General features: G+C 34.5%; 1 protein-coding gene across 2 annotated transcripts in view; it reads right to left on the bottom strand.

The window, feature by feature from the left end:
- TMEM135 (transmembrane protein 135) overlaps positions 1 to 22,105 on the bottom strand; it is a 305,374-nt gene that overhangs the window by 45,054 nt on the left and 238,215 nt on the right. The gene's annotated exons all lie outside the window — the stretch shown is intronic.

Genomic DNA, 22,105 nt, shown 5'->3' with positions numbered 1-22,105 from the left:
GGCACTCTTTTGGACACTTTAGATGTTTTGTCTCATTAATCATGCCACAACTTCATGAAAAAATGTTTTTCTATTCCAGAGCTGCTCAGAGGCTAACGAAATGTGGTAACTTCCAGGATATCACATAAGAAATAGCAGTCAGAATTCAAATAAATAAAGTCTGAATAAAAAAGTCATGGTTTTCTCTTATACATCCTCCTGAAATAGTGTACTCCCTTTATGCAGGGAAGACTAGAACTACATGATAATTAAGAACAAAAGATTCTCAGATCTGCCAGAAATATTTAAATAAGATCTTAAAATGAGAACATGACTGGTCTTGCATTATCCTGCAGCTATTGTTCACCTTTGCCTGATTTACAGCTATGATCACCTTATATAAAGGGCCTCTGGGTACTTAGTATCAAAATCCCTTGGAGAAATCTATGAAGATTAGTGATACAATGATGTTCTAATATATGTTAATATTAGACACTGGCTATTCTTGGATAAAAATACAGCCTCATATGTAATTGGGCAATTATTTCTGTACGTCTTTTGCATGAAAGTTTGCAAAGAAAATGCACAAAGTTATAATAAGTCTATGTTACCTATTTAAAAAATACATACATTTTTACTGGAGGTGGTATAGAGTCTCAGAAAATAATTTAACCCATGGGAACAAAGACATTTAAAAGATTTAGCAACTTATTTCAAATAAGCATTATGATCTACTTTGTGATCATATTTACATGAGAAATGTAACCACAGAACCTGGTTAACATACTACGTAATTATCTACCCACAAAAAATGGGGTAAAGGCAAAATAATTCGTATTTTAATCTAAAAATGTGTACAGAGAAATTTTAGCATTAAAATTTTAAACTTATTTTTTTTCTATCTGAAGAAAGTGTTTCTCAGTAATTAAAAACCCATAACTGATTAAATTTTAGATTGGTGGGGGGGGGACGTCAGAGGACTATTGACTGGACAACAGAAAGCAGGAGACTGATTAAAAGAGTACGTACATCTGGGAACAAATTTTGGCCTTGGTATGTTATTGTTAAAAGATAGCCATTTATCTTTGTGCAGTGCTGAACAGATAAAAGATTCTGACAAATTGGTCTAGTCAGGATTGCATATTTGTGACCTTAACCAACAAATTTAATTGCAGACCAAAACATCAAAAAGTAGCTTTCAAATATAAAAGGGGCATATACAAATGAATTTGCAATTTCATTATGATGGAAGTTTGGTTCTTTCAGCAGAACCCTGTGGGAAGCACTTCATAATGATAAAGTCTTAGCAGGGATTCAAAAGGGGCTATTCTTCTTTCCATTCATGTGTATAAGGTCTGTAATGTAATTGAGGGTCAGATGTCTATGTCAAAAGAACAAAAAAGTAATTATTCCTATAAAAAGAATCTTTAAAATAGTAGTATGTATGTCCCTGCGTTTTGACACCAAGAGCATTGTCTGAGCATCAGCCTATGGAACTCTCTCTTAATCTTTGTTAAATGCAGCAAGTGTGATAAAAATGTTAAGATTTAAACAAAGCAGACACCATCAGACGGTGGCTCACTATTCTCTGGATTCAGCAATGTAAATCAAATTACTTCCTCCATATATATATTAATAAGGCTCAGGGATTCACAGCAGACAACACCACTCTCACATACTGACATAATATTTGGGGGAGAGAGACAGTAAAAAAGTAATTAGGCCGTGTGATGATAATTGCTACGGCAAGAACCAGCAGGGTAAGAGGAGAAACAAGGATGGAGATGGGCCTCATTTATTTTACACAGTTTGGTCAGTAAGGGCCTCTCTGAGGACATAACATTTGGTAATTTGATCAGAAACCTTAATGAAGCAGGAGAAGAACATTTCAGTTTGAAGGAATAACAAGTACAAAGCCCCTGAGGGGTCTGCAGGGCATGTAAGGAGAACAACTAGGAGACTATTGAAGCTGGAGCAAAAAAGGGGAGGGAGGGAGTGGTAGGAAATGAGAGCAAAGTATATGGGAGTGGAGGAGGAAGTGGTCTATAATTCATACAGGGCCTTGCAGAGATGGTAAGGATTTCGGGAGATTGCCAGCAGAAAAATGACAAGATCTGTCTTAAATTTTAAAGAGGAATCATTTTGGCTGCTAGGTAGAAAAGAGACTACAATTAGGAGGGAAAGACGAAAGTGGCTTGACTAGATCTTAGTGGAAGGGGTGGGAGAGAAGTGGCCAGATTAAGAAGGTACTTGAAGGCAGAGTTAGCAGAATCTTTTGTATTGAATGTGGGGTACAAGGGAAAGAAGGAATTTATAAATTATTGAAATATTTTTGGTTTGAGCAAATGGAAGGATGGAATGGTCATTTAGTAAAGTGAGGAAAGACTATGGAATGAGCAGGTTCAAGGAGAAATCAAAAGCTTGGTTTTGGATATGTTAATTTGAGAGCATATTTTATTCTTCCTCTAGGACTTCAAATGTAGAAAACCTATCCTATAAAAGAACAACAGATATCTCTTAATAAAATCTTCCTCTAATATAAAGTCTCATTTTTATTTTCAGGCAGGCATAAAAGGAATACATTTAACTCATGTATACATGGTATTTTCTAATAACTGTATTCTATGCAAAAGACAAATAACTAGCATGACAATAATTTTTGAATGCCTATATTTGCAGGGTTTTATGCTAACATGAAGTGTGACATAAAACAAAGGCAGGAGAGACAAAGAGAAAAAAGAATCTGCAGCATTATATAATATAAAACAGCCTAGCTGATACACAACTAATTACAGAGGCTCGGGAGGGTAAATGAATGAAATTGTTTCTGTGTACAGAAAAGTGTAAGTAAGAATAACATTACTGCTATTTGAATAATATCTTGATCAATAACAAAAGGGGAAAGACACACAAAGCCAAAAAAACACTTTCAATTAGAAGTGTAAATGACAGTAAAATAAAATTCTTCCTACAAAGTGTATGTCTCCCATGTTTAATTTCCACAACAGTACTTCCACAAGACAGGGTCATCTTTAGTACAACTTTGTACCAGCAGATGTCGCTAGTAAACTGTTTTTGGAAGAACTGGTAGCTCTTCATTTTTATTACTTTAGTATCAAACATTTTATACATGTATTCCTTTAAATACACATTTACAGGCATTCAAAATGTTACTAATCTTAAATTGTATTAAGTTTTTCCAAATAAATAGTATAATATTAGACTTTTAATGATGGACGCTGTTTCTGTCCTAATAACATTTGAACCTGTTTAGTTAGAAAATGTTTTAAGTTAGAAAATGTTTAAGAACACCCTAGTGTTTGGCACAAACACAGAATTTGATGATGTAAATGGGCTGCTTCATTAGATGTTCTCTAATGAGCTGAAAACAATAAGAACAAAGTATTTTGATTCCTAAAGTTAATTTTATTGTCTACTCAATTTTTATTCATTTGGTAAATATAATGGTTGTAAATGTACTTTATGAGTCTCTTTTGAAACATTTCTTTACAGGAAGTACACGATGCATTAGAAAAACTTCTGATGTGAAGTTTAACTTCCCTACAAACCTTGGGCAATCTCCTTAATTGTCTGATTAAATGATTTCTAATTCTGAAATGTCATTATTTCTAATGCTAGTGCTACTATTACATCATAATGGAAATATGAAAGGAATTCTTCTAAATCATTTGTGAAGTTAAAAAAGCCCTTAACACTAAGAAATAAGGCTACAAAAACAAATTAAAATTCTAAATTTGTCTTGGGATTGTTAATTGCTATCAAGATTATTACTTACAATTCTATAACATTTATAAAAATGGAACTTATTCCTACAAAAGTTCCAAGAGAACATTTTCAGGAAGATTATCAGACCAAATATTAGGATAAATACTGCTATAGAAAGAACTGTTAAGAAACACCATTATGTAAAAGAAGCCATTCTCTATATATCACACATTTATGGTAAAATATTATATTGCTATACTTAGCATCAATGCTAAAATATTAATATTATTAATAATAAAATATAAAATTCTGTTTATTACATACATACAGGATTTTAAAGAAAGTGATCTAAAGGGATACATCCCAAACTATTATCAGTGGCCTATATATCCAGATTGAAGTAGGAATAGTTAAAAGGCAGGAAGGAAGAATATAACTTTTACACTCTTTCCTTCCGTAACATTTTGAATTTTTCTACAACAAATAAGCATTTATATATTACTTGTTTAATTTGCTTAGCTGAAATAATTCTTGAATATTTCAGCACAGATTAAACTATTTAGAAGGGACTCATCTCTGTATTTCACCTACACAAAGGCAATGTAAAACTCAAAGTAGTCAATTTTACTAATTAACAGTGGTATAATGTTTTTTAAGGAGAAGGCATAAAACTGCTAACTAAAATAAAGGATTTAAGACTGGAATTTTCTAGGTCTACAACTCCAGTGAACATGGATAATTAATAAGGTGCCTACAATGATGTAAAAAGAAATGCAACTTAATATAGTAAGTATCAACTGGGACATTTCAGAATTATTTTGTCCTTTTTTACCTACTGAATTAGTTATAAGGAAATTCAAATATTGGTTAAATATTACATCATCCATCTATACTTTCTCACTCAGCAATCATTTATTGAGCATTTAATATACGAAAGACATTATCCTGCAGTTCACATGAGGAATGTAAAGATAAACTATATACCATCTCGTACTGTAAAAAACACTTAGGCAAAATTATTTCTATGTTTATCAAATAAATGAAAATAATCCTGACGAAAAGTTCTGACATACAACTTATTTTCTGGATCAATGGTGTTTTTTTAGTACTGAACTACTTAACTTATACTTCATGAGTTTGGATTCAAATTTCTTTAATTCAGTATTTTACATTGCTTACTTCCTTCACTAGTTCCTTTGAGAAAAGTAGTATATACAAAAGCACAATTATAGATGCAAAAATACTTGCAAAAATCAAAAGTAATGGGACTTAAAATAGTAATGCATATTAATAATTCTTAAAATAGTCCATTCTACTCTATACTGCTTGATAGCAGTTACCTAAGTCACTCTTATCAGACAGTAATATAAAAAAGTGTCAAATTTGTTATTTTATGAAAACAAAATAATTTAAAACAGAAAACGCTTAAAGTTCAAGTGTTAACATTTATATTGGAGGTATAAAAAGGACATGATACTAATTATAAGTAATAGTTAAATATGATTGCTGCATCTTCAAATATTTGAATTGTCTAATTACTATATCATTAGTACTAAAAGCATAATTATATTTGGGGTGAATAAAATTAAAAAGTTTAATTTGAAGGGAACCAGAGTGCCTATACATATGCTTCTATTTTTTTTTTTTTATGATTTATTTATTTCATTCCCCCCTTCCCCTCCTCCCACCCTGATGTTTTTGCTGTCTGTATTGTCTTCTCATTTTCTCTCCTCTAGGATTCAATCGTGGAGAATCTAATGGGGAGAAAGGTTCCCTGTCAATTGCACCACCTCAGTTCCTGGTTTCTGCTGTGCTTACCTTGACTCTTCCCTTGTCTCTCTTTTGATGTGTCATCATCTTGCTGCATGACTCACTTGTGCGGGGCACTGGCTCACCATACAGGCACTCACACGGGCACTGGCTTGCCACACGGGCATGCTTTTTCTTCTTCTTTTTCACCAGGAAGCCCCAGAAATCGAACCCAGGTTCTCTCTTATGGTAGGTGGAAGCTCTACCACTTGAGCCACATCCGCTTCCCTGCTTCTAATTTTTGAGTAACAGTTGTCTCCATTTTAAAGAAAAGTCATCCATTTTATATAGTTTCACTTTACATTAAATTTTTAACTTATTTTTAGAAACCCAAATAAAAGAATAAATCATTTTTGTGATTAATTTTCCTAACTCATTTTCTTTTTAAAAGATTTATTTATTTATTTTTTTTCCCCACCCCACCCCCCGTCTGTTCTCTGTGTCTATTCGCTGCGTCTTCTTTGTCTGCTTCTGTTGCTGTCAGCGGCAGGGGAATCTGTTTCTTTTTGTTGCATCATCTTGCTGCATCAGCTCTCCATGTGTGCGGCGCCATTCTTAGGTAGGCTGCACTTTCTTTCACGCTGGGCGGCTCTCCTTACGGGGTGCACTCCTTGCATGTGGGGCTCCCCTACGCGGGGGACATTCCTGCATGGCACGGCACTCCTTGCACGCATCAGCACTGAGCATGAGCCAGCTCCACATGGGTCAAGGAGGCCCGGGGTTTGAACCTTGGACCTCCCATGTGGTAGACGGACGCCCTAACCACTGGGCCAAGTCCGCCACTACTCATTTTCAAGCTCACATTAATACTAAATTACAATATTACAATACTTGAGACCTGGATCAACAAACAGTGTAGATTTTGACTGGCATCGGCTTATCATAAGAACCCCAAGAAAAGATTGACATAAAATTAATTTCTGAATTTGTTTTAAAAGTCTTAAGTATCCTAATAACATGACTGTTAACTAAATTATTGCTAATTACTACTTAGAACTTAAAGAGTATATGGTTAAAATACATTTCATTGGTTACATACAAACACAACAGGTTTTTTCTTAAATTTACTACTGTTTGAATAATAATGTAGACCACGAGAGTCTAGATAACTAATGTGTTCCTACATTAAGAAGCCTGACATGAAAATCTAAAGTTAGAATATCAACAAATTAAGAGATTTGGGGAAGACTTTTTTTTTTTACTTTATTAACACTTAATAGAGCAACAAAATAATTTTCAATAGGATTCTTTAAATAGCGAATTCTCCTAGGGCATTAAAAATATTGTTTGATTCTGATATAAATTTTAAAGTACATTTATTTCATTCAGAAAGGAACATTTATGTTTGACTTTGTCCTCAAGAAGCCAAGGAAACTTGCTGAAGCAGGGTAGTTAAGGGTAATCAAGTGTGATTGTAAGCCCCAGATGATTAGCATGAGCTTTTTTCTGGTGTGCTCTAAATATAAATTGGAAACATTTGGACTCAAACTTATAGTAACAACTCCAATAGAATCAGATTTCTCCTTAAACTTGGAAAAGCTGGAACTGTTTTTGCTTTAAAATCCAAACCAAGGAAGGTCATGCACCAAGGTACCTTCAATTGCTAAGGAACTAAAAATCACCTTTAGACTATTTCTAAAAGAAATGTTAATTAGGATGAATTTCCCTCTCAAAATGAACTGTTAATAATAGCAATACTAGTCAAAGTTTAAAATATTTGTAAAAGTAGATTGTGATCTCACTGGACTTAAACTGAAAGGCCTGTTTGCAGTCCCTAAGGAACTGGTACGTGATTAGACATGACAAATTAACTATAGCCAGCAACCAATAAAGATCAAAATGATATTTCACAAAATTAGCAAGTTTCTTACAATCATGACATTGCTAAAGACAAAGAATAATTAAAATTATAACCACGGGACTGAACCAATCTATTTTTTTAAAAGCCTCAAGTCTTGCAAGTATTTTCATTTTTTCTCTCCTATAAAGGTTGTATAAAACATGAAAACAAATGTTTTCAATGAAATAGAATCTTTACATCAACACTAATTTAGTTTCAAATGCAAGTTGGTATTTATGGCATTAAAATAATATGGCAATTGGTTTTCATACTGAACAAAATGAGCAACTATTTAAAACTATAGTATTAGGCTATACTTTTTCATATATTTATATTTATTTAATACCAAAGTTCAATCGAAAATAAAATACTATTTCTGGGTAATGGTGTAAAAACACTTTGGAAGCTTTGGAATACTACAATTTTCTGATGAACTCAGGATTATAGAGTATCCTAACCCTAAAAGAAAAATACTCATTTCAAATACTCCCAGGATTATGACCCTAGTTTGTGTTATGTAAAATGGAGATTGGGAAAGTCAACACATATTGAAATCTTGCCAGCCTAGAGTGGTATTAGAAAAACTGAGTAGTATAACTGAAGTAACCTGAGAGAATAACATTTTATAGAGTAAGAAATCAAGACCTAGAGAGGTTAAGTGACCTGCCCAAAAAATATTTTGTTCTCAGACATCCTTACAGAGTGGTAAAATCATTCTATACTTCCCTCAGTTAATTCAAGGCCTGCTGAAATCCTACTGTGGGGAAGAAATACAACAGAGAAGTAAAAGGATCTTGGGCTGTAGGGAAAAAACCATGAGTCATTTGAATGAAGGGAAAGAAAAATGATCTTCCAAATGGTATTATGCAAAGACATGACAAAAGACATGAAAGCACACAGGCAGTTCGAAAGGAATCAATTTCCAGTGGTCATCTGCACACACTACCATCTAAACAGGAGCTACCTGAGAGTGCACTTTGGTCAAGGTTCCATGCTGCTTCTCCTTTCCACCTCCCCTTCATAACAGATATTTTTCACAAAATATTCTTCAGAATTTCCTGAACAATCGCATAGTCTTCTCTTGGTATTATTTTGCCACTTTCAGCAACTTAAATTCCAGAAGCACCTTAATAGCTGACAGGAATACCAAAAACAGTACTGAATGAGAGCCCCACTGTCTTTCACATTATATACCAAGAAATTGGACTTTTGATAAAAATTCATGAGATCACATCTCCCTCATCTGTCACCCCAGTGGCAAATTGTATCCATAGTTACTTTCAGGCACATTTCACTTTTTTCACCTTCTCTCATTTTGGTCATCCTGGTTCTTACACGTGCAATGCCCTCTTTAATCATTCTCCTACTTTCAAAGAATTCCCACCAAGCAGTTTCTCTCACAATTAAACGAGATTGTTTCCTTCTATAACCCCCTTTGTTCTTTGAATACTGTTTGTGACTTTTATTTCTAGAAGCACACAAACCACCTACTTGCACTCAAGAAGAAATATAAGATCTGAACAGACCAATACCAAGTAAAGAGATTTGAATTAATAATCAAAAACCTCACAACAAAGAAAAGCCCTGAACCAGAAGTCTTCTCTGGTGAATTTTACCAAACATTTCAAAAAGAATCCTTCTCAAGTAACTCTTCCAGAAAATTGGAGAGGAGGGAATACTTCCCAACTCATTCTATGAGACCAGCATCAACCAAATACCAAAGCCAGATTGAGATAACAAAAAATTAGAAATTTACAGACCAATAGCCCTCATGAATATAGACAGAAAAATCCTCAACAAATATTAGCAAACTAAATCCAACAGCACCTTAAAAAGAATTACACACTACGAGTGAGTGAGATTTATCTCAGGTAGGCAAAGATGAATCAAGATAAGAAAATAAATTAATGTAATATACCACACTAATAGAACAAAGGGGAAAAAATAACACAGTACCATCAGAAGTAATGCAGAAAAGGCACTGGACAAAATCCAGAACTCCCTTTTTATAAAAACACTCAGAAAACTAGGAATAGAAGGAAAATTCCTCAATATGTTAAAGGAAAGATATGAAAACACCAGAGCTAACATCATACACAGTGGTGAAAGACCGACGGTTCTCCCCTAGAATCAGGAACAGGACACGATGCCCACCACCACTGTGATTTAACATTGTACTGGAAGTTCAAGCCAGCGCAATTAGGCAAGAAAGGAAACAAAAGGCATTCAAATGGGAAAGAAAGAAGTAAAGCTTTCCCTCCCTATTTGTAGGTGACATGATCTTATATATAGAAAATTCTGAAAAATCCACAACAAAGCTACTAGAGCTAATAAAGGAATTCAGCAAAGTGATGGGGTACAAGATCAATACACAAAAACCAATGGCTTTTCTATATACTAGTAATGAAAGTGCCCTTCTAGAGATGTATCAAATATGAGGTTTTGGGAAACCCCCAATCTTGTACTGGTGTCAGAAGTGTGTGTGGTTCTGAAGAATGTGTTAACTAAACTTCATAGTTGTCTAAACTTTGTACCTTGCTAAAATTCTACCAATTAGTCTTTTTCACAATACCTTCTTTCACTTAAGATAATTAAAAATCTTTCTGGTACTAGTTTCAGAAATAGGCTTGCCTAAATGACATTAGTTAATATTTTACATATATGCATATGCATATACATACATGTATGTCTTTGTACTCTGAATTCCATTTTTCTAATTATGAAATCATTCATGAATTTCATGTTCAATTACATATCCTAGTACCTAGAAAACACAAGTTACTCCATAAATATGTAACGAACTAAACAATTTTTTATGTAACAGGTGAAAAAAATCTGCATTTTATAGCAATTATATTTCTAATTGGGTGGCAAGTTTCTTGGATTCTTTCTTTGACAGCAATTCTACAGTTTTTTTTAATACTCAGATTTTAAAAATTTGTTTACTTTTAAATCAGCTACCAATTCTTATAACAATTCCCAGTGAATATCCTTAATATAAATTTTCATGTTTCTTTACACTAATAACTTGGTGTGAATTTACACTTAAACATAACTATACATATCCTTACTTAGGGGTCTCCAATCTTTTCTTAATTAGGGGCTATTTTCTTAATTCCCCAAATGCAATGTAACAGTGACTGGAATATATAATAATTAAATCCAAAAGATAGGAATGTGGATGCTGCTTATATGTTTATCACTCTACTAGGAATTGTAACAAACTAGAAGAGGTGAGACCATAAAGTCTGCAGGCTGGGGCATTGTTCACTTTCATTCATTCACTCACACATGCATTTAAATATTTCACAAAGATTTACTAAGAGTGGACTTTGTATTAGGCAGGTTGGCAAGTACTGGGGAAAGCCATTGTCCTAGTCTTCTAGGAGGAATTCCAATCTATGGGGTGTACACACAAGCAAATAATGAGATTACGTTACAGAAATGCTTTAATTTAAAGTACAGTGCTCAAAGAGCAGAAAGGAGTGGCACTTAATCCTGGCTTGAGTGTCATGGAAGACCCTCCAAAAAAAGGTATTTAAAGTACTACATGAGGAAGAAGTGGAGGAAGAAAGGAGAGAAGGGCAGTATATATAAGATGTAGATAAAAGAGAGTATCAGGTATTCTGGGAACTGAATAGGTTTAACATGACTGGTAAGAAGAGATGGGGAAGCAGACTGGAAAAAGACTGGCATTGGCTAGACCATCCCAATAATGAGTTTGAACTTTACTTTTCAGGCAAAAGGCCCCACTTCCCAAAGGAGTAACAGGGCCAGATCTGTGTTAAAAAAGATGGTCCCAGTGTAGCTTTCATATCCTACTGGTAAATCCCATCCCACTGTTTATTTTTTCAGCAGTAACCTCACTCAGCAATGTTTAAACTTTTTAAATGTCAAACTATAAACTGAATTCTGTTGCAACAGATGTTAAAACAATTTTTAAAACTTTGTTCTTTATTTTAAGATTATAGATTAAACCACTTATCAATATTAAGACAGATTTTAGCATCTTTTTTGTAGATTAACAAATTAATTGAAAAAAATAATTCCTTTCAAAACTACAACTGAAGATACATCAAACTCAATGAGACTATAAAAACATCGAACTCAACAAATCTATAAAATGTGGGTAGTTAATACTAGCTATCGTAACAAGCCAAAAATCCTCAGTGCCTTAACATTAAAATAAAGTTCTGTTTCTTCCTTGTCACTATTAAGTATACTCGAACCTGTCTTGGTCTCAGAAAATAACCTCATTTGAGGCCACTCTAATGTAGTTCTAGGCATTTTTCTGTGTGATTAATAAAATCACATCATTTAATTATTGTGGGGGCAAGAAACGGTGATGAAAACTAAGGCTACCAATAACTCATACCAAAGAATTAGTTATTCATGTTTGTGTAAGTAACACTACATCTACAGAAGTATGAAGCAAATGTTATTCATTTATATATTTATTCATATGTTCTAAAAGCAATTTTGCCTGTGAAGACTACACTTACCCACAAGCAATTTTAAACACTTGACACGTAGGAAGCAAAAAGTGGACTATACAGTTAGACAGGCAAGTTGTTTAAATTCTGTGCCTCTTTCTCCATCTGTAGAATGAAAATAATACTAACTACCTCATATGATCATTATTTTAAGTGCTCAATAAGTAGTACCTATTGTTACTACTATTGCTTCTATTACTACAACACAACTACCAAGATGAAGTTGTGGCAAACACTATTTTAGTCACTTGGACTAAAAAAAAAAAATGCAGCAGTCCCTACCTAAATCAATCAGACTCTAGCTTCAACCCTGAGGCAGAACAGAGAACCAGGACGCTATCCAACCAAGTCTGTTATTATAGCCCTCCCTCCAAAGACATAAACAGAAACAATCAGATTAGTACATGATTATACACCAATTACTGTGGTATATCCACAGATGTAACAATGTTAGCAATAAAAGAATGAACTAATATAGTCAACATAACAGATAAATCTTGGAAACTTGCTGAGCAGAAGCAGCCAGACTCAAAAGTGCGTACTGTATGAGTCCACTTATACGAGATTATATATAAAAAAGGAATCTAATCTATATGTCGCCTGGTTCCAGAGGTGAGGATAAGGACAAAACTAACCACAAAATAACACGAGAGAACTTTCAGGGGTGATGAAAATATTCTGTATCTTAAGTGTGGTGGTGGTTCAGTGAGGTAAACATTTGCCAAAATGCATAAAACAATACTCTTAAATTAAAAGTGTGCTTTTTATTGTATGTAAATTATAACCAACAAAGTTGATTTTAAAAGAATTAAAATTTGCCTGAATCAATAATGTACAATTACATACAGGTAAAAATTATGATATGTTTTAAGTACCAGAAGGATTAAGTACAATATATGTTATCAAGTTTTTTGTTTGGTTGGTTAGTTGGGTTTCTTTGAAAGAAATCGCTTAAAACCAAGGAGTACAAGATAGTTTTAGGGCAAAAGTACCATTTAGGCAGACTGTGAAGTTTCGTGTACAGAGACATCACTGCAGCTTAGTTGACCAAGGGCAGATCACTGAAGGCCCAGGTCCAGTTAAGATTTAAGACTTTCTTGAAGGCAGTGGGAAATCACAAAAGGTTTCTGATCAGGAAAATGACACGATGATAGCCATGTCTTACAGGAAGAAAACACAGACGGACAAAATACTTTTAATCTTCTATAACTCTATTAGAAAGTAGTTGACATCAGGATATCATTAAGAAGCAAGTTAAGGTCATGGAGTGGACAATGGAAAGTCTTCCTAATTTACAAAAGCAACAATATGCTAAAAATTGTTTTGTACTCCTTATTTTCAGTGTGATTCAATGTTACTGTATTACATTTTTAAAAATCTTTTTACATAAGTTTTGCAATATTTCTGGGTAGGGAAGGTTAGGTAGTCATATATATTTGAAATTTTAAATATTTCATTAATCCTGAGAATTCTTAATCTTAACATTCTGTAGGTTTTTCTTTTCTTTCTTTTTTTTTTTTAATGCTGTTGGAGTTTTTTTTTTAAAAAAAAGAGAACAGTAAAGGCTTTTAGAATTGGGCTATTTCCCTGAAATATTTCTTTCTACTACTCAAAAGTTGTGTAAATATTAAAATAAACAGTTTTCACAAACAATCTAAATATAAAGAAGCTTTCTATAACTTATTGCTGGGGACCAAATCATGCCTCCCATAAAGACATGCTCAAGTCTTAATCTGTGTTCCTGTGGGTATGAAACCATTAGTAAAAAGGACCTTTGCAGATGTTATGATTAATTAATGAAGGTGTGGAGTCATTTGTGAATAGGATCTTTGAAGAGCTTAGTTAGATGAGGCCAATTTGAATCAAGTTGGACCTTAATCTGTATGACTAGAGTCCTTGTGAGCAACGGAAATTCAGACATAGTCAGCAGAAGTCAGAAGTCAGAAGTCAGAAGAAGCCAGAGAATGAAGCAGACTGCCAAGTGCTGGGGGGAGAAGTCCCAGCCAAGGAACCCGAAGGACTGCGGTCAGCCTGCGCAGACCATCACAGACTGGGAGAAAGCATGGCCTGTTGAGACCTTGATTTTGGACTTTGAGGCTCCAAAACCATGAGACCATAAATTCCTGTTGCTTAGCCAACCAGTGTTTGGTATTTATCATAGCAGCCCTGGCAAATTAAGACACATATACTAAGATAAGATCCTATGGGTTCTACTCAGTGGAACCCTTCTCTCTTTCTCCAGATAAGACAGACTGATAGATAAGTATGAAGAAGACAGAGAAAGAGATAGAGATACATACTAGGATGAAAGGAGTAACTGATTTGGCTAAAAGTCTAAGATTAAAACAATTTATATAAAATTCTGTTCCATGATAAATAATACAGTAAGTCGTAAAGCATAGATACTAAGAATACAAAACAGAAAGAGTACTGGACATTGAGGAAGAAGGCCTGGATTTAAGTTTTGAGGCACAGAAAATTCAAATACTGATGAAGTTAAAATTCAAGTTCTGAAAACTTAAGTCATGATCAAGTTACTTGACTCTCATAGAGCTTCAGTTTCCCAAATGTAAAATGAGATACTACTTACCATAAAGGACTGGTTATGAAGATTAAAGGACGTAATATTATATATACTGTCTGAAACACTGCAACAGAGAAGGTGGCCACACAATGTTATTGTCTTAGGCCTTGCTGGTTTTATTTTGGATAAAGGGAAAATGTCAGGATAGTTGAACCATTCTAACATATACCCATCTGATCCTAGGATTAAATGTTTTTATTGAAAGAGTTATAAAAATCTCAAAATTACTGTACCCAGGATTTATAACTCTTTGACAACTATAATTTTAAGATGGCATGTCTGTCAAATCAGCACCAGGGAGAAAATAAAAAACAAAAACAAGAGGAAAAAAACACTAGAAAAGACTTAGGAAGGGGAGGTTTTTGAGAAAAATGGGTCCTAATGTTCCAGTCCCTTCTTTCAGGATCTCATAGGAAATCTTAAGTTTGATGACCTTTATCAGCCTTATAATTACAACTCCACTTCTCTGAATCTTTTTAGGGAGAATTTGGCTAGGGAAAGAAGAGAGGGAAACTGATTACAGGAATTTTTGAGCTGTCTTAGGAAAAAAGATGCTTTATTTTCCCTCAAGGTTTATTAAACTTGAAACTCCACATTAGGCAGAAACTCAAATAAAAAAAGTTTTAATTCATAAGCTTTTTGGCAAAGTTCCTTTAATATATAGAATGTGGGAATGGGTTTAAATGCAGTCATGCAACTTTTTCTTGGGAAACGGACTTTGGCCCAGTGGTTAGGGCGTCCGTCTACCACATGGGAGGTCCGCGGTTCAAACCCCGGGCCTCCTTGACCCGTGTGGAGCTGGCCGTGCGCAGTGCTGATGCGCGCAAGGAGTGCCCTGCCACGCAGGGGTGTCCCCCGCGTGGAAGAGCCCCACGCTCAAGGAGTGCGCCCGTGAGGAAAGCCGCCCAGCGTGAAAAGAAAGTGCAGCCTGCCCAGGAATGGCGCCGCCCACACTTCCCGTGCCGCTGACGACAACGGACAAAGAAACAAGACGCAGCAAACAGACACCAAGAACAGACAACCAGGGGAAGGGGGGGAAATTAAATAAATAAATAAATCTTTAAAAAAAAATCTTTCTTTCTCCCTCCCTCCTTCCTTCCCTCCTTCCTTCCTTCCTTCCTTCCCTCCCTCCCTCCCTCCCTCCCTCCCTCCCTCCCTCCCTCCCTCCCTCCCTCCTTCCTTCCTTCCTTCCTTCCTTCCTTCCTTCCTTCCTTCCTTCCTTCCTTCCTTCCTTCCTTCCTTCCTTCCTTCCTTCCTTTTTTGAGGTACTGGGGCTTGAGCCTGGGACCTTGAACATGGGAAGCAGGTGCTCAACCACTGAGCTATACTTGCTCCCCAGCTACACTATCTTTAAAAAAAAATAACAACCAAAAAAACCATTTGACCCGCCTAAATGAGGAACCAGAGGCATTAAAGATCATCCAGAACTATAAACCCATATGCTTTCAAAGACATCCATTAGCGTTGCAAACAGAGTTCAGAAAACAAAAGTAAAGCCATCTGGAAGGTATTTCTTAGATATCAATCAAGGGTCACTGATAATTTAGGAATGTAGAGAAAGATTGGGCAGTTACTCCTACTTGAGCAATGTTTCATTTACTTTATCAGAGCCAACAATGGCTTGGGATGGTCTTAAGGTTATCATGAAATTTAGCAGACATGATTGGTTCATGTGCAAATAGGGCAACAGATGTATATGGCCTGATATACTGAGAGGTTAATTCTTTTCCTTCGGGTCAAAATTTTTCTCCAATTTTAGGCTCCATAATTGATGAAGGAAAGACAGAACCTGAAAATCGGACTTTTAATTCTGGCTCTATAACTAAAATGTCACGAGAGAAACTTAAGTTTCTCTGAAATGGTTTTAAGATTCCTCACAAGTTACAAATTTTGATAGAAAATATCCAAATATCTTTGCGGTTTGCTCAAAATAAACACGGTCCCAATCTGATTTAAGGTCTCAAATTAAAATATTATAATTTAATCAATACTAAATTTGCATGAGATGGGTTGTAACATTCAATTTTGGGGACCAATGGGAAAAAAAAGTAAAATTAACATTTTACAGAAGTAAAAGAACTTCCAATAAAAGTAAACTGACCAAGCATTCAAATATTCAAAATTATAGTTTACCTTCAAGGTAAATTTTAGTAAATATTAGTCTAAAATATTTTTATATATGGAAGTTTTCTGAGCTTTGTATAAGTACAACAAACAACAAAGTATATTGTATACAGTTTTATTTGTATTTTTTAAGTGTTGACTTTCTGTAGCATGTCAATGCTTACGAGTTTTGCTAAATATCTTAGAATATTTAACATACATATGATCTAATATTTAACAAGAAAGTATCTTATACCATTTCATGAACATACATCAAGAAATATTTTTAAATATGCTAAAGAAAGTAATAAGAATACACATATACACAAACACACCACTTCAGGATTATAAATATTCTTTTTAAAAGATGGTAAAGCTGATGCATGGATACATTTTGAGTAATTCTAATTATACCTTAATTCCCTTCTCAATACCATCCTCCCTAGTGTTCATTCCTTAGAATTTTATATTTTCCTTTGCCTATGTAAATTGAAATGCTGCTGGGTCAAAACTAGTATTAAACATTAAATATTATAATATTAAAGAATTATTAACTTTGAAATACAGAAAAAAAATTTTCAGTGCTACATAATTAGGGTCTCCCATGGAGCTAGGCAGTCAGGGAAAATGGGAGGATATCCTAACTAGCTTTTCACTCTGAGAATATAACTTGGTGAAAATGTATTGTCTTCCAATAAGTTTGCATGTGTGGGCTACACTAGGTTTTCAGTATCAAGCCAGATGAATGCTTAGTATGCAGAGTGAAGTGAGTTGTTTTGTTTTGTTGGCCAGAGTACATAAAAATTCAACATCCTTTAAGTTAGTCAAGTGCATTTTCCAAGAAGAACATATGGTCACCCAACAGCTAAGTGTCTGATAGGCAAGCCTTGGCCTCAGAGTTTGTAGTGGTTGCTAGCACTTAAATACAGGAATTTACTTTTAACTTCAAGCCATTACTGGTTCTGCATCTCATTTTTGTAGGAAAAAAGAAACGGAATTCAAGTTTCACAGGCAAAATTTCAAGAGGCTAAAAAGGAGAGTGAAGTGAAAACACAAAGATGATCATGCAGCATAGAAGAAAAAATAACATTCTTGCACTTAGTTCTTGGAAATAAAATTACTCAGTACAACAGTAACACTTTACATTCCTTTTTTTTCCTAAATAGAAGAATTGTAGTGGCCTGAATATGGAAAAAAGTCTTCCCAAATATTCCTTCATTAAAAAAAGAAAGAAAGGAGGAGAGGTTAAATGTTATTTGCTCTTGAAATACAACAGATGTCTCTTAGAGCCCTTGAAGGGCAAGAAAAAGAATTCTTTAGAAACCAGTACAGGAGTGGGTGTAGCTCAGTGGTTTGAGAGCCCACTATCCATGTACAGAGTTCCAGGTTCAATCCCCAGTACCTCCTTTAAAAAAAAAAGCAAAAAAAAAAAAAAACCAAAAACCAAAAAGCAGTGCATTTATAAATCATACTTCATAAATGCCTTGTCTAGCCTTCTTTAACATGAGAATATGGGGTTGAAAATATGGTTATTTATTTTTTAAGGATCCATTCATTCCTGCTAATTACAACCTTGACCCAGCAGAGAATTCACGCCATAAGACTTTTAACGCACAAGGAGTCATTTAGCATATTTCCGCCTTTCTAAAAAAGTGAGTCAGAAAGTAACAAGGTAGGAATGTACTGGTGGGCCCTGAGAAAGGAATGGATGGGGGTAGAGTATGAGGGAGCTAGTGAGCAGCTAAGTGGAGACAGGGAGAAAAGCTGTGAGAGAAGCAGACAGAGGTTGTTGTAAGGCACATTTGTGAAGACATTTCAAATCAGTCTGGATTCAGCGCTGGAAGATACAGAATAACTCTTGATTTTCAGTTACTATTTTGGCTTTGCCTACCAGTAAGTGGAGTAGCTGGCAGAATAGCAAGGGTGGGGCCCCTAAGAAAATATGGAGAGGAAAATCAGGCATTGAGGAAGGTTTAGTTTTTAGTGTTCAGAGGCTTTCAGATATGAAAGTTGTGCTTGACGTTTCCACCTTAGGAAAGGAAGACTTCCTGAATTATTGCTACCACCCCCTCTACTCACTTTAAAGACTGGTCTGGAGACCTATGTTTCCCAACAAAATGAACAAAATACATTTTGAAAATCTCACATCCGGTATCCTAGATTAAAAGAACGTAAGTTGCATTTACTTTTGCTAGGACACTTGAGACCAAGTCTAATGACATCATTAGCACAGACCTCAAATAACCAAAGTAAACACTGTTTACCAAGAAAAGGTCTTGGAAGAAAAATGACAATAAACAATGAGGTGGGATCTGAGAAGTCAAAAGGCAAGTTACTAAATACGCCTGGCCCTCAGTTTCCTCCTCTATAGTATGAAAATAATTACAAGAACTCCTTTGAAAGGTGGTGGTAAGCATAAAGTGAGGTAACATACGAATCACTTTCAAGAGCAGAGCAGAGCCTACAACATGAGAGTATTCATTACGTGTTAAATTCCTTTCTCCCTTTTCCTTGGCTCTTGTTTATTTACAATTTGTAGAATTCTTTAAATCAGTTGACAATGGGGAATGGATATTGCTCAGTGGTTGAGCGCCTGCTTTCCATGTATGAGGTCATGGGTTCAATCCCTGGTACCTCCTAAATTAAATACATACATACATATATAAATTGATACAATCCCACCTTCTTCCTCCTTGGTGTTTGAAACTTTTTTCTGAATCTACAATCTCAGTGTTTTAAAATATAGGTACAAGTTGCAAGTTATAATTTCCATTTTGTAAGCAATCATATCTAAGATATTTGTTCTATTTTTTTTATAACAATAGTCTTTTCGAAGGATTAAAAACTGATACATATCAAAGAATGTGGGAAAAAGAAGACCTATTATACAATAAAAATATAAACATCAAGGACTAAAGTATAAAGGAAAATGCTTTAAAGTCAAATACTGTCAAGAAGGTTGGGAAAAAAAACTGACATCTGAAAAGGCACATGGGTAGGTAATAACAAAACTTGTATGATGCTTTATTTGATTCTTATAACATTACTTTTACAGATAAAAAGACTGAAACTTAGAAAGGTAAGGGTCTTTCACAGGCTTGTTCAGCTAATAAGAGGGAGATGTAGAATCCAAGTCACCTGAGTCTAAATCTTAATTTCTTCCCACTATACCATCCTAAGCCATCCTAGGCCATCCTAGGGAAATTAAAACAGCAACATAATATCAAATCTTCTGGGATACCTTGAAGGCAGCTGAGAGGGAAGTTTAAAGCCCTATACGCCCATATTAAAAAAGAAGAGCAAAAATCAAACACTTAACTAAACCCCTGGAGGAACCAGAAAAAGAACAGCAAATCAACCCCAAAGTAAGCGGAAGAAAGAAATAACAAAGATTAGAGCAGAAATACATGAAATTGAGAAGAAAAAAAGCAACACCAAAAATCAGCAAAACCAAAAGTTGATTCTTTGAGAAGATCAATAAAATTGAGAAACCCTTAGCTAGACTAACACATGCACACATACACAGAGAGAGAGAGAGAGCTGAAAATAAAATCAGAAATGAAAAGACGACATTAGGACTGACGTCACAGAAATAAAATCATAAGGATATTATAAGAGACTGTATGCCAACAAATTAGATAACATAGAGGAAATAGACAAATTCCTAGACATGTACAACCTACATTGACTCTACAAGAAATACGAGAATGCAATCAACCAATCATATTTAAAGAGATTCAATCAGTCATCAAAAATCTCCCAACTAAAAAAGCTCAGGACCAGATGGTTTCACAGGTTACCAAATATTCCAAGAATAATTAACACCAATCCTGTTTAAACTCTGCCAAAAAAATTGAAGAGGAAGGAAAATTACCCAGTACATTTTATGAAGCCAACATCACCATAATTCCAAAGCCAGATAAAGATACTACAAGAAAATTATAGACCAATATCTCTAATGAATATAGATACAAAAATTCTAACAAGAAAATTGCAAATAGAATTCAACAGCATATTAAAAGAATTATATACAACAACCAAGTGGTTTTTATTCCTGGTATGCAAGGGTGGCTCAATACAAGAAAATCAATTAATGAAAAACACCACATTAGCAAACTGAAGGAAAAAATCATATGATCATCTCAATCAACACAGAAAAGGCAGCTGGAAAAACCCAGCATTCTTTCTTGATAAAAACACTTTAAAAGATAGGAATAGGAAGAAAGTTCCTCAGCATAAATAAGGGCATATATGAAAAACCCACAGTCAAAATCATGCTCAATGGAGAAAGTTGAAAACTTTCCCTCTAAGATCAGGAACAAGAAAAGAACACACACTGTCACCACTTTTACTCAACATTGTGCTAGAAGGGCTAATTAGAGCAATTAGGCAAGAAAGAGAAATAAAAAGCATCCAAATTGGAAAAGAAGAAATAATATTCTATTTGTAGATAAATGATGCTATTTTAAAAATTCTGAAATATCTACAAAAAAGCTACTAGAGCTAATAAATAAATTCAGCTCAATGGCAGGATACAACTAGAGCTAATAAATAAATTCAGCTCAATGGCAGGATACAAGACAAACAAGCAAAAATCAGTAGTCTTTCTATATACTACTAATGAATAGTCTGAGGAGGAAATCAAGAAAAAAATTCCATTTACAATAGCAACAAAAAGACTCATATATCTAGGAATTAATTTAACCAGATATATAAAAGGATTTGTACTCAGAAAACTACAAAACACTGCTAAAAGAAATCAAAAAGACCTAAATAAATGGAAAGACATTTGTGTTTCTGGATTAGAATACTAAATATCATGAAGATGTCAATCCTACCCAAACTGATTTATAGATTCAGTACATTCTCAATTAAAATTCCAACAACCTACTTTACAGAAATAGAAAAGTAAATTGCCAAATTTATTTGGAAGGGAAAAGGGACCCGAAACATCCTAAAAGATAAGAGCAAAGTAGGAGAACTCACACTCCCTACCTTGAAATGTATTACAAAGTTACAGTGGTCAAAATAGCATGGTATTGGCATAAAGACAGACCCACAGATCAATGGAAAAGAACTGAGAATTCAGAAACAAACCCCCACTTCTACCATCAACTGGATTTTGACAAGCCTACAAAATCCACTTTATTGAAAAAAAACAAGTTTCTTCAAAAATGTTGTTGGAAAACTAGATATCCATAACCAAAAAAATGAAAGAGGACCCTTATCTTTCTTCCTAGACAAGAATCAATTCAAAATGGATCAAAGACCTAAATATAAAAGCCAGGACCATAAAACTCCTAGAAGATAATGTAGGAAAACCTTTTTAAGATCTTGGCGGGGGGGGGAGTGCGCTCTTAAACCTTACACCCAAAGCACAAGCAATGAACGAAAATATGGAACCTCCTCACAATTAAACATTTTGAATCTCAAAAGATTTTTTTTCAAGAGGATGAAAAGGCAGCCGACTCAGTGGGAGAAAATATTTGGAAATCACATATCCGATGAGGCTTTATAATATCCGTGATATATACAGAGATCCTACATGTCAACAATAACATTTTTAAAAAG

The sequence above is a fragment of the Dasypus novemcinctus genome, chromosome 10, assembly GCF_030445035.2.
Source record: "Dasypus novemcinctus isolate mDasNov1 chromosome 10, mDasNov1.1.hap2, whole genome shotgun sequence".
Taxonomy (NCBI): Eukaryota; Metazoa; Chordata; class Mammalia; order Cingulata; family Dasypodidae; genus Dasypus; species Dasypus novemcinctus.
This window is presented reverse-complemented; position numbering and strand designations above follow the sequence as displayed.